We start from the raw sequence: 12,125 nt of genomic DNA on the forward strand, positions 1-12,125 counted from the left end.
ATTCATCTTACGTTTTTGTCTTTTCATATAATGTGATATTGTTTGTGCTTTTAATGTGTTTTATATACAATTTTGTTTTTGTGTTGTTTATGTGTTTTTTACAGCCCTGATCAAGTTCAAAAATTCTTTTGAACGAAACACGTTGGCTGGATGTGTCTTTGTTTGGAAAATGACTATATGAATTTCTGGAAGAATACAATTATTTGGAATATAATTTGAAAGTTGTGGACTACAATTGTCTTGGGTGCACAATTCCATTTGCATATTTTCTCCGGCAACTCCCTCCAAATTTCCCTGGCAGGCTTAGCTATCCTGGCATTTTGTAAATAGTGATCCCACTCAAACGAGAATTCCTCCCGTTCCTCCTCAAAGGAGACAAAGTTTTCCCCTGGATAAAGATCCCTCCAGCCAGTGGCTAATGGGCATGGTTAAACTGATGTCCTTAAAGGGCTTCAGGGCCCACTGTTCTAGGTCCCTTGAGTAGGGGAGCCACCTGAGGACCCTAGTCACTATTTGACCCCCAGATCTGGGGAGTACGGCACATAAGGAAGGTGAATTCCTCCATTAAACTTGAGCGCCTCATCAATAGTTATAGTAACAGTGTGTCTCCAAACATCCCTTGCAGCAACTGCTCATCATTACTGTCTGATTCTGTTACCCATTTTGCTGCATATATGATATGTGCTGCAATCTGGAATTCCCAGTACTCCCTCCTCTTGATCTAGAATCCAGGGCCACCTAGCTTCTCTCTCCTACCCAAACCAGGTACACCAATAGGCTATTTAAGAGCTTTATTGTATCGGGAGCAATTGGGCATTTCAAATTTTGCATCACATATAAACATTAGAGAGACACAACATTTTGGCAACGGCAAACCTCTCCATTATGACAAAAGGTATTTTGGTCCAGAAAAGGACAGACGCCTGCAGACCATCTAACATACTCCCAACATTGTAGTCATAATGTTTATTGGGTATTCTCCCCACCATCATGCTGAGGAATCTAATTTTGCCCATTCCTAAGTGCAGGCCAAGGTCAGAAGGCAATCAATAGGAAGGCAATCAATAGGAATCCTTGCCAACTTCCCAAGGAGAACAGTGTGTTCTTGTTTTTGTTAATTCCGAGTCCTGTCACCTTGCCAAATTCCTCCAGAGGCACTAGTAGGTCAGGTATAGACTCCCTCATCTGTGATAAATAAAACAGGGAATCATCAGCGTAAAGAGAGCACACTATGCTACAACAAGATTCCCCAATCTCCCAGGACCCTCTGGAGCATAATGGCCAGTGGCTCCTGTGCCAGCACAAATAATAGTGGCGAAAGTGAGCATCCCTGTCTAGTGCCATGCTGCACCTCAAAAACCTTGGACACCATCCTGACATTTCGGACACTGGTCCAGGGGTTCATATATAGCAATTTGACACAGGACCAAAATGTGCTCTAAATCCCATATTCTTTAAAACCTCCACTAGGTATGTCCACTCCAGTGTGTCAAAAGCCTTGTCATTGTCCACTGATGCCAAGACCAGCTCTGTGTCCTAGTCCTGCCCTTCATGCAGTATATGAGTCAGGTGCACGGATCAGGTATGAATCCACACTGGTTCTAATGTTCCAATAATACCACCACCCTCTGCAGCACAATCACCTTATGCAGGACCTTAACATTGGAGGTAATCACGGTTAGAGGTCTACAGAATGTGACAATTAGTGGGTCTCCCCTTGGTTTGGGAATCATACATAGAAAGACCTCTCACATTGTAGGGGGCTAGCGCCCCTCATGCTCAGGACTCCCCAAAGAATTCTAGATGTTTCTCCATTAGTATGGATTTGAACAATTGGTAAAAGTCTATTGGGAAGCCATCACTGACCGCATGGCCTCCCACAACTCCTCCAGGGTTATTTCCTCTTCCAACTCTTCCTGGAAATCCTATGGTATATGTGGGATCTCTACTTAAGCCAGAAAGATGGCTTTGGCCCCTGGAGAAGCCAGATTGTTGCTTCGGTATACCTCACTCAAGTGTTCTATGAAGGTGCAGTCAATGGCCGACTTTGAAGTGGCTCAGGCCCCATCAGCCTGCTGCAGTATCATTACAGGTACTGCCACCGATTCCCCACTTAGAACCGAGGCAAGTAGTCTGCTGGCTTGATTCTCTCCCTGTGTAGGTGCAGCCTGTAGTCCCACCCAGACATTCTGTTTACTCTGTCCAAAATCTCAGTACTTAAGCACCACTTTAAGTTCTGGCCGTATCGCGTTATCTCCTGTGTCCCTCCACTGCTGGTCTGCTAGCAGGGTTTCCTGTGTTTTAAAGTCTTTCTGCAGGTGTCGCTTGACTTTGTACACATTCCCCAATCACAACCCTCGGGACACTGCTTTCATCACCTTATATTAATTCCGCATTGTTGTGGTAGATCCCCAGTTAGTCCTCAAGCATGCAGTTACTTGTTCACTGAGGTTCTACTGACCCTTAAGGTCCAGCAGGGCCCTTGGAGGCAGCCTCCATGTAGAGTGGTCCCACCTTCCACGATCCCATTCAACGGCCACTATCAGTGGAGTGTGGTCAGATAAATACCTTGCTAGGTACAGTGCACTTCAAACCTGGGTGAGTAAGCCTCCTATCACCAGCACTCAGTCCAACCTACTATAGGTGTGGTGCATCTCTGAGTGGCACAAGTTTTCCTTGAACCACACGTTGGAGCGCTCTCCCCACATCTGTGTTGCCTGTGTTGGCCATCACTTGGCACAGTGTCTGCACCATGTTAGGATTTGTGTTATGCTTTGGAGGGTATCTATGATATGCCCCACCTAGTACGCAATTGAAATCTCCCACCCATATTATTGGGATATGGAGGCAGATCCGGCATCTTAAAGAAAGAGTCCCTGTCTTCTGTGTTGGGTGAATACAGGTTGAGGATACTAATCTCCTCCATCTAGTGTTCAATGCACGAGGATATTCCTTCTCTACAAGTTTGCTTCTGGGTATGTAAGTCTAAATGGTACCCCGGAAGACACCCACATGGACACCTCTGTTGTAACTGCCAAATAAGTGAACAGATTTCTTTAAAGTTTCTTGGCTTCTGTGTTGATCAAGTGTCTCTCCTGGAAACAAGTACCAGACCTCTGTAACCTCCCTTCTCTCCTTGGCTAATTCCTTACAAACTTGTATTGTATTGTGGTATACTTATAGAGCGCAGCCGGTCACCACCAAGGGCATCCTGGCGCTTCATACCAAGGTGTCTGCACAACTCCCCGGTCTCTCAACTTAGTGATCGATCTTAACTCCCACTAGAGTATTGGAAAATGTTATTGCTAAGTAGTATGCACGGAGCGAGGCCCCACCCCAGGCGCCTTAAAAACCAGAAATAGTTAAGGCTGCAGGCTTCCCCAGCTGCCTTATACAGCCCCTGATCAAATCTCACTTCACCAAATTAGTTCAAATGATTGTTAACCACAAAGAAAATCACAGCTCACAATCACAGCTGTGACCATCAATCCTTCTCCCACTTCTATGGTATTCTCTGGGTTCCAGGTGGCAGAGATTTAAGAGCTTCCATTCACGATATCTCAGTCATGTCTGTCAAACATAGTCCCCTCTCTAAGCAGGATACAGTTCACTCGGTGGGGTAGACTAGAGTCCTCCATGAGTTCTCCATTTGTTCCAGGAACTCATCCCTTGATCGATTCCCAACTGTTGCAGTTCCTTCCTCCACCACTAGTGGGCTCACTGACAAAATATTGACCCCCAAAATATCCCCATACCAAAATATTGTGACCAAAATAACGATGTCAAACACATCGTCATCCTATACTTATAGGGAGGAATATAAATACTTTCAAAAAATAGTTGTATAAAACATTGTTTTTTTAATATATCTAAGATAAAATACTAAATATTAAATATAGTAAATAGTAATAATATTTTTTTCTAAATTAAAAGGATGTATTATATATCTTAACAATTATATAAAGTGATCTTAATTTAAACATTTCAAACACACATTTATTGATGTATATATTTACATATATCTGATTAAAACAGTCATTAAACTAATACTTTTAATTTATATTATAAATTTAAAATACAAACCATTCTAATTAACTTAAAAAATAAACAACTTAAAATTCTTTTAATTTGGTAAAAATTGTATGACACATTATAAATCGCAATAATTAAAAATATTATACTTTTAAATAAAACAACGGAAAAAAACATAATATAAATTATTACAATCTAAAATAAATTACAAAATATAAAATGTAATACATGTACACTTCCCACTACAATTTATATAAAACTATAGAAACTATTAACATAAATATATGCAAAATTTACTAATCCCACTTCAGGCAATGCAAAAATAATAAACTAATCCCACTTCACACAATGCAAAAATAATAAAACTGTTAATTTACAAATCTCCCTCCAATATATGCAACAGTAGTAAAAGAGTTGCATTGTGGATAGGTAATATTCACTATACCCATTCCAGCATGTACAACAGTAGGGAAACTGTTTGAGTGCGGAGGGGTAAAATGTACTATTCCCACTCCAATTATTACAACAGTAGGGAAAGTGTTGGATTACGAAGGGTTAAAATGTACTAATTTCCACCCCAATGAGTGTAACAAGGGGGAAAGTGTTGGATTGCAGAGGGGTAAAATTTACTATTCACACTCCAGTCAGTACAACAGTGGAGAAAATGTTGGATTGCTGAGAAGTTAAATTTACTATTTCCACTCCAATAAGTGTAACAGTAGGGAAAATATTGGATAGCGAAGGGGTAAACTTTACTGTTCATATTCCAGTCAGTACACCAGTAGAAAAAGTGTTAGATTGCGGAGGGGTAAAATGTACTATTCCCACTCCAATTAGTGCAACAGTGAGGAAAGTGTTGGATAGCGGGGGGGGGGGGGGTAACATTTACTATTCCCACTCCAGCGAGTACAACAGTAGGAAAAGTTTTGGATTGTGGAGGGGTTAGATTTACTATTCCCACTCCAATAAGTGCAACAGTAGAAAAAGTATTGGATAGCAGAAGAACATTTACTTTTCTTACTTCAGTCAGTACAACAGTAGGCAAAGTGTTGGATAGCGGAGGGTTAAACTTTTCTTTTCCTACTGCAGTCCGCACAACAGTAGAGAAAATGTTGGATTGCTGAGAAGTTCTCACTCCAATATTGGGACAGAAGGTAAAAGTACTGGATAGCAGAAGGATACAATTTACTATTCCCACTCCAGTCGGTACAACAGTAGACAAAGAGTTGGATAGCAGATGGGTAAACTTTTATATTCCCACTGCAGTCAGCAAACAGCAGGGAAAGTGTTGGATAACGGAGGGGTAAAATGTATCATTCCCTCTCAAATGAGTGCAACAGTAAGAAAAGTGATGGATAGCGGAAGAGTTACATTTACTATTCCCACTCCAATAAGTGCAATAGTAGAAGTGTTAGATAGCGGAGGGGTAAAATTGCCTATTCCCACTCCAGTCAGTTCAACATTAAAAACAAGAAAAATATCTTCAACAAAATAAAATTATTTTAAAAGGAAATATAAAATCTAAATAAGTTGACCAAAAATGCAAATATATTTAACAAGAAATAAAAACATATTTCAATGTTAAAAACATATCACAAGAACCTACAACTATTATTATAATAAATAAAAAATAATTGTCATACAAATAAATATTTTTATTTAGACATGATTTATTAACAAAAACATTATTTATTACACACATTTAATTTAATTATTACCCACTCTATAACACCATAAAACTCACAACATGCACCTAAAATGTTTACACTATTAATATAAATATTTATCAACAAACAAATTATCATTAATTAAATATTAATTATTATTGAACTATCATCAATGTCCTTCCCACAATATACCCCCCACAAAACACACAATACATTAATAATGTTTACAAAAAATGTCTACACAATTAACATAATTAAATATTAAATTAATAATTAATACTAATTTTAAAGATATTTATTAATTGCTTAAAATGTATTTACTTCCCACCCCATACTCCTACAAAACTCACAACCCATATCAAAAATGCTTCAAAATACATTTAATTGCACAATTAACATAATTAATGATCAATTAAACATCTATTATGAATTAAAAACTTTGGGCATCATTGCAATGGTGGGTGGATGCCATAGCTGACTGGAACTGCCCGACAATAGTTAGGCAGTTCCGACAGCACAATTTGGATGCAACTGCGCTGTGGGTCTGGAACATCCTTTTTGCAATGGCAGCTTGGGTAGACAGGTGCTATTGTGAAATGGATGTTTTTAAACACCCTTGTACTTAAAATTAATTTTCTCCCCAACCTTTGCCCCTATAAACCCCACAACCTGCCCCAAAAAGATAAACAATAAACAAAATTGATTATCAATTAATTAATTAATATCAATTAACAACTACTTATTAACTCATTAAATATAAATTACTTTCCACCCTTTACCCCTATAAATTCAGTTTTTAACACAATTATTATCAGTGAATTAATATTACTTAAAACAAATTATTAATTAATTAAGTATACATTACTTCCCACCCTTTACTGCTATGGCCCCACAACCCACACCTAAAAAAGAAACAAATTGTACAATTACCATAATTCATTAAATAATATTAATGAACAACTAATTATTAATTCATTAAAAATTAATTACTTCCCTCCCTATACCCCAATAAACCCTACAACCCGCACATAAAGTGTACAGGAAAAAAATTAAAAGCACAATTAACGCAATTAAATATCAATTAAATAAATAATATTAAATAAAAAACAGTCATTCATTCATTATAAATAAATTACTTCCCACCCTATAACCCAATAAACCCACAGCCCGGTACATAACAAAAAAACACGAATTAAACAAAATTGAATAACTACTAAAAATATAACATATATTATAAACATAAACAATATTTATACAAACAAATTGCATCATATACATGTAAAATATATACTAAAATACATAAAAATAAATAAAACAATATTCTTAAAAACGATGGTCCTCATTACGATGTCGGTCGGAGTTGCCTCTGACCAACAATGTTTCCCGACCGACATTGTTTCAGTGTGGGAACAGCATGACCATAGGTTGGCGGTTCTGAACACCTGATCATGATGTGACCACACAAACGGTCCTATTACGATGCGGTTGGAAACGGCTCCAACCATCAATCTGAGCGTTTCAGACCACATCGTAAAAGGCTAGTCGGATTCCTTTCCGACTGCCTCATTATGATTGAGGTGGTCGGATAAGAATCCGAACGGTCCTTCCAACTGGCTTTTGATGGGCTCAGAGAGCCCGTCGGCCAGTCGGAATATGGCCAGTATCCAAAGGGTGGCTCTTTCCACCCTTGGGATTACAATGTAAGGTTTCGGCAGCCACAGAAAGGCTGTGGGGAACTCAACTTTGAGGGCCCCCAGCAGGGCCCCCTTATTTATTTATTTATTTATTTGTGTATTTTGTATAGCGCGCAGCTACCCCAACGGCGTGTCCCGGCGCTCATGCTCAGAATACTAGATCTTGTTCGGAGGGGCGTTTAGCAGAAAAGAAAAGTTTTCAGTGCTTTGCGGAATGGTAATTCCTCCTGGATCTTATGGAGGGAGATGGGGAGTTTGCTCCACTGGGAGGAGGCACACACTTGAAAGGTTCTACCACCAGAGCGAGCTTTTATAAATCTGGGAGTGGTCAACAGAAGTTTCGCATTTGATCGAAGGTTTCTGGCATTGCTATAGGGTCGGAGACAGGATGAAAGATAGACAGATCCATGTCCTTTTATTGCCCGATGAGCCAGAGTCACTGCTTTAAACTCTGCCCTCTTATGGACTGGCAGCCAGTGTAGATTCCGCCGATGAGGTGATATGTGCTCTCGGAAGGAGATGCCACAGACAATGCGGACCGCGGAATTTTGAACTATTTGTAGTCTGTTACACAGACCGGAAGCGAGTCCGAGATAGAGACCCTTGACATAGTCCAGGTGAGATGTAATTAATGCCTGAACGATGATTTTCCTGGTATTGCTGGGTAGGTAATTAATGAATTTTTTAATCATCCTAATTTTTGAGAAGCAGGCAGCAGAGACAGCATGAATTTGGCTGTGGAAAGAGAGATATCTAACCCCAAGGTTTATTACTGATTCCTTGGGTGAGGGGGCCGCACTCAAATCCACTGGCCACCAGAAGTTCGAGTCCAGGGGGGAAGGCTGATGGAAGAAAAGGACCTCGGTTTTTCCTGCGTTCACTCAGGAAGTTGTTATCCAGCAGGCTATATCACGGAGGCAATCTTTCAAAGGGTCAAAAGTGGTGGGGTGGGATCATCATATGAGAACAGGAGCTGTATGTCATCAGCATAGGAAGTCACCTTTATTCCTGTCTGGCAAATTAACTTAGCCAGCCGGGAAAAATAAACATTAAAAAGAAGAGGACTCCATGAGAAGCCTTGGGGTACTCCCCATTTGAGCGGGCGACTGATGAAGGTGTAAGGTGGTATAAACACTGCTTGCGTACGATTGGACAAAAAAGAAGACAGCCAGTTGAGAGCTCTGTCCTGGATGCCTATTGACCGAAGACGGTCCAGGAGGACAGGGTGAGAGACGATGTCGAATGCTGCGGAAAGATCCAGCAGTACCAACACCGCCCTTGAACCTCGGTCCAGCGTCCAACGTACGGAGTCGGCCATCTCTATCAGTGCTGACTCAGTGCTATAACCGGATCTAAATCCATGTTGGGAATCATGGAATAATCCATGATTCCCAACATCCAGTTGTTGATGCGCCAGCTTTTCAAGAATCTTAGCCGGGGCAGGAAGTAATGAAATAGGCCTGTAATTGGCCGGGTTGTCAGGGTCGGCACTGGCCTTTTTGAGGATGGGGAGCAGACTGGCGTGTTTCCAGGATTCCGGGTATACACCAGTACTGAGGGAGTCGTTTCAAATACAGTTAAGAATAGGATTAAGGAGAGAAGCAAGAGCTTTATATTGCTTGGCCGGCCAGGGGTCACTAGGTGATCCTGACTTACACTTAAGAAGCTCTGAGAGATAACAATTTTCAGAAATCCCCTCAAATTCTGAGAAGACTGGAGCTAGGGCATGATGGACAAATAACTTTTCCCCAGTTCAATGGCTGTCAGTATTGGGGAAAGAATCGTATATAGTTGCTATTTTCTCCTCAAAGTAATCGGAGAGCCGGGTGCAGAGAGATTGCGACACTGGAAGTTGGGGGTTAAGGGCCTGAGGGTCAGTGAAGATTTTTACTGTGTTGAAAATCTCCCTAGTGGAGCCTTGCGCCTTGTTAATTTTCTCCACAAGGTAGCACCGTTTATGATTTATAATCTTTTTCCAAAAATCCTTAAGGGCGGCTCTGTACTTAGATTTACTATCCGCAAAATAGGAATTTCTCCAGCAGCGTTCCAGACGTTTACATGCCGATTTACATTTGGAAAGTTCATCGGAATATCAATGTGCGGCGGGGGCTGATCGGTGGGTTTTTATAGGACGGAGAGGGGCAATAGAGTCAATAGCCGTGGAAACCCAGTTGTTAAGATTGACCAGGCGTGAGTCCAAATCTAAAGCATCTGGAGGGGCAGCAGAGGGGAGATGGTCAACTATGCTATCCAAGGAGATCTTACTCCAATTTCTGCCAATCTCCTTGGCCGATATCTTTGGTCTGTCCTGATGGTACAAAAGGACGGAAAAGGGAATAAGATAGTGATCGGACCAGATCACCGGGCTTGGTTCACTGACCATGATATCTACAAGATTGGAACAAATAAGGTCCAGAGTGTGGCCAGCCTTGTGAGTGGAAAAGGTGATCAGCTGATTTGGTCCACAATCGGTCAGGGTAGATATAAAGTTATTACTTGTAGTATCAGAAATGTCCTCCACATGGAGATTAAAATCCCCAAGCTGGGAAAAGTTTGCGTAACGGGAGCTGGCCTGGAGCACGAAGTCTAAAAATAAAGGTAGGTAAGATGAACTTGATTTTGGGGGTCGGTATACTAGTAGGCCCGAACATGTAATGTTGGGGGTGAGTTTTATACAAAAGGGCAGAGCTTCAATAGATTCAATTTGATTATAGGGGAAGGACAAAATCATCCATTGCGATCTGTACATGATAGCAACTCCTCCTCCACGGTTGTTACTTTGCCGATTGGCGCACAAGATGTTATAGCCTGTGGGGATGGCCAGACACAGTGCAGGATTAGTTTCATCTCCCAGCCAGTCCCGCCTTAAGAGTTAAGGCCTTTTGATTAGTGAGGGGCAAGGCAGGGAACTTGGATACTGGGCATTGATGCACAGGACTCCCTCCCTCCAATATGGGGCTACAGGCTTTACAAGGGTAGGACTTGAAGGCGAGGTCCTGTGGAATAGAGTGTAGATAGGCACACTCATTAGACCTAAGGGAAAGCAATATCTGTCTATTATAAGAAATAGAATGCAAGGGGTCAAAACTGGCAGCAGCTACGGCCCCGGCCGCGGAAGGGTCGCAGACGGGCTCGCCTTGGCGAGCCTTCGGCGTGCCGCCAGCGAGCCCGCTGCGCCCGTCCGCTGCGCGGCCGTATGGAGACGGCCATTTAAAGCAGAAGAGGGTGGGAGGGAACAGGCTGCTGAGCCACTACCCTACCAATTCCCCCAAGATGGCGGCTATTGCTATATCGCAACCCCGAAGCAGCACCTCAATCGGCTGCGGATGGGGCCAGCAGTGAGCTAAATACACCGGCTCTCCGGCGAGTGCAGTGGGTAGGGTGATGTGCAATTTAAAATAAAACAAAAATAAATGGAACACAAATTCTGCAATTTACAAAGTTTAATAATCCTCTTCACCTCCCGGCTTTCCGCCTCAGGAGGGAAGTATCGAGTAGTATGCGGCGCGGCAGAATGATGCCCTTTTGAGCGCGTCAGAGGGCGGGAGGGAACAGGCTACTGAACCGCTACCCTTCCAATTCCTCCAAGATGGCGGCTATTGCTATATCGCAACCCCGTAGCTGCACCTCAATCGGCTGTGGGGGGCCAAAAGTGAGCTAAATACACCGGCTCTCCGGCGAGTGCAGTGGGTAGGGTGATGTGCAATTTAAAATAAAACAAAAATAAATGGAACAAAAATTCCGCAATTTACAAAGTTTAAAAATCCTCTTCACCTCCCGGCTTTCCGCCTCAGGAGGGAAGTATCGAGCAGTATGGGTGCACTGCCTGCGGTTGGAGGCCGAGGGTGCACTCCTGTGTTGATCCCCTACACCCCGTGGCAGGCATCTTGAGGCGCCTTCCACGAGGTGCAGGGATGAACTTTGCACCTCCTATTTTACAATGGGTGCATGCATTCTGGTGTGAATACATGATCCCATTTAGGAATGCGACCAAACAGTAGGTGGTCGGGACCGCCGACCGGGTGACGGTCGGTCTTATGATTGAGACCATGTCTGGCAAAGGAAATTCCTCCTTCATCGTAATAGGGCTCATAGTGCGGTCCACCCACAGCACAAGCTCCCATCGAGAAATTGAAGTTTTTGAAAATCCCTGCCTGGTTCCTGCCACACGGTACAGGGCTGTTGAGGGGGGCACCTATGGTGACCCCCAGGCCCATAGGCGGATAGCCAGGTGGGAGGGAGGCCCTACTAGGGCCCCCAAATTAAGTTTCCGACAGCCAATCCATGTAGGAAAGGCTGAAAAACTGTAAAATCTCAAATTGGTATGGCGCAAACGCCTCTCTGAATCTTCTTCTCTGTCTTCTAGCATGTTTTTCATTGCCATCATCCTAGATGTCTGGTCCTTGAGGATTTTTTCTTCAAGTTGTAGGGTGCCTATTGATTGCTCTGCTGTTTCAACCTTAGCAGACACCTTATGCAAGTCAGTGCATAGTAAATTGACCTTGATAGATACCAAGTCAAACTGGCCCTCGATGTTGTCCTGAAACTCTGTATGGCTGCCATTAGTTCTACCCTTGTGGGTTCACCCAGGGGTCCCCCAAGGCACCAGGTGCTCTGGTGCCTCCTGGTGCATAATGCACTGAATGGCACCCTGTGTATATTGTTTGATGGTGTTGGCCTGGGTTGCTCTGACCGCCATGCTCTTCTCATGGCTTGGGGCCTGCAGTGATCA

The 12,125-nt window shown here is 42.6% G+C and overlaps 1 protein-coding gene across 2 annotated transcripts in view; it reads right to left on the reverse strand.

Annotated features, from left to right (window-relative positions):
• The window catches only part of EDIL3 (EGF like and discoidin domains 3), a 1,521,395-nt gene that overhangs the window by 385,983 nt on the left and 1,123,287 nt on the right, over positions 1-12,125 (reverse strand). The gene's annotated exons all lie outside the window — the stretch shown is intronic.

Source organism: Lissotriton vulgaris, chromosome 3_1 (genome assembly GCF_964263255.1).
Source record: "Lissotriton vulgaris chromosome 3_1, aLisVul1.2, whole genome shotgun sequence".
Lineage (NCBI taxonomy): Eukaryota > Metazoa > Chordata > Amphibia > Caudata > Salamandridae > Lissotriton > Lissotriton vulgaris.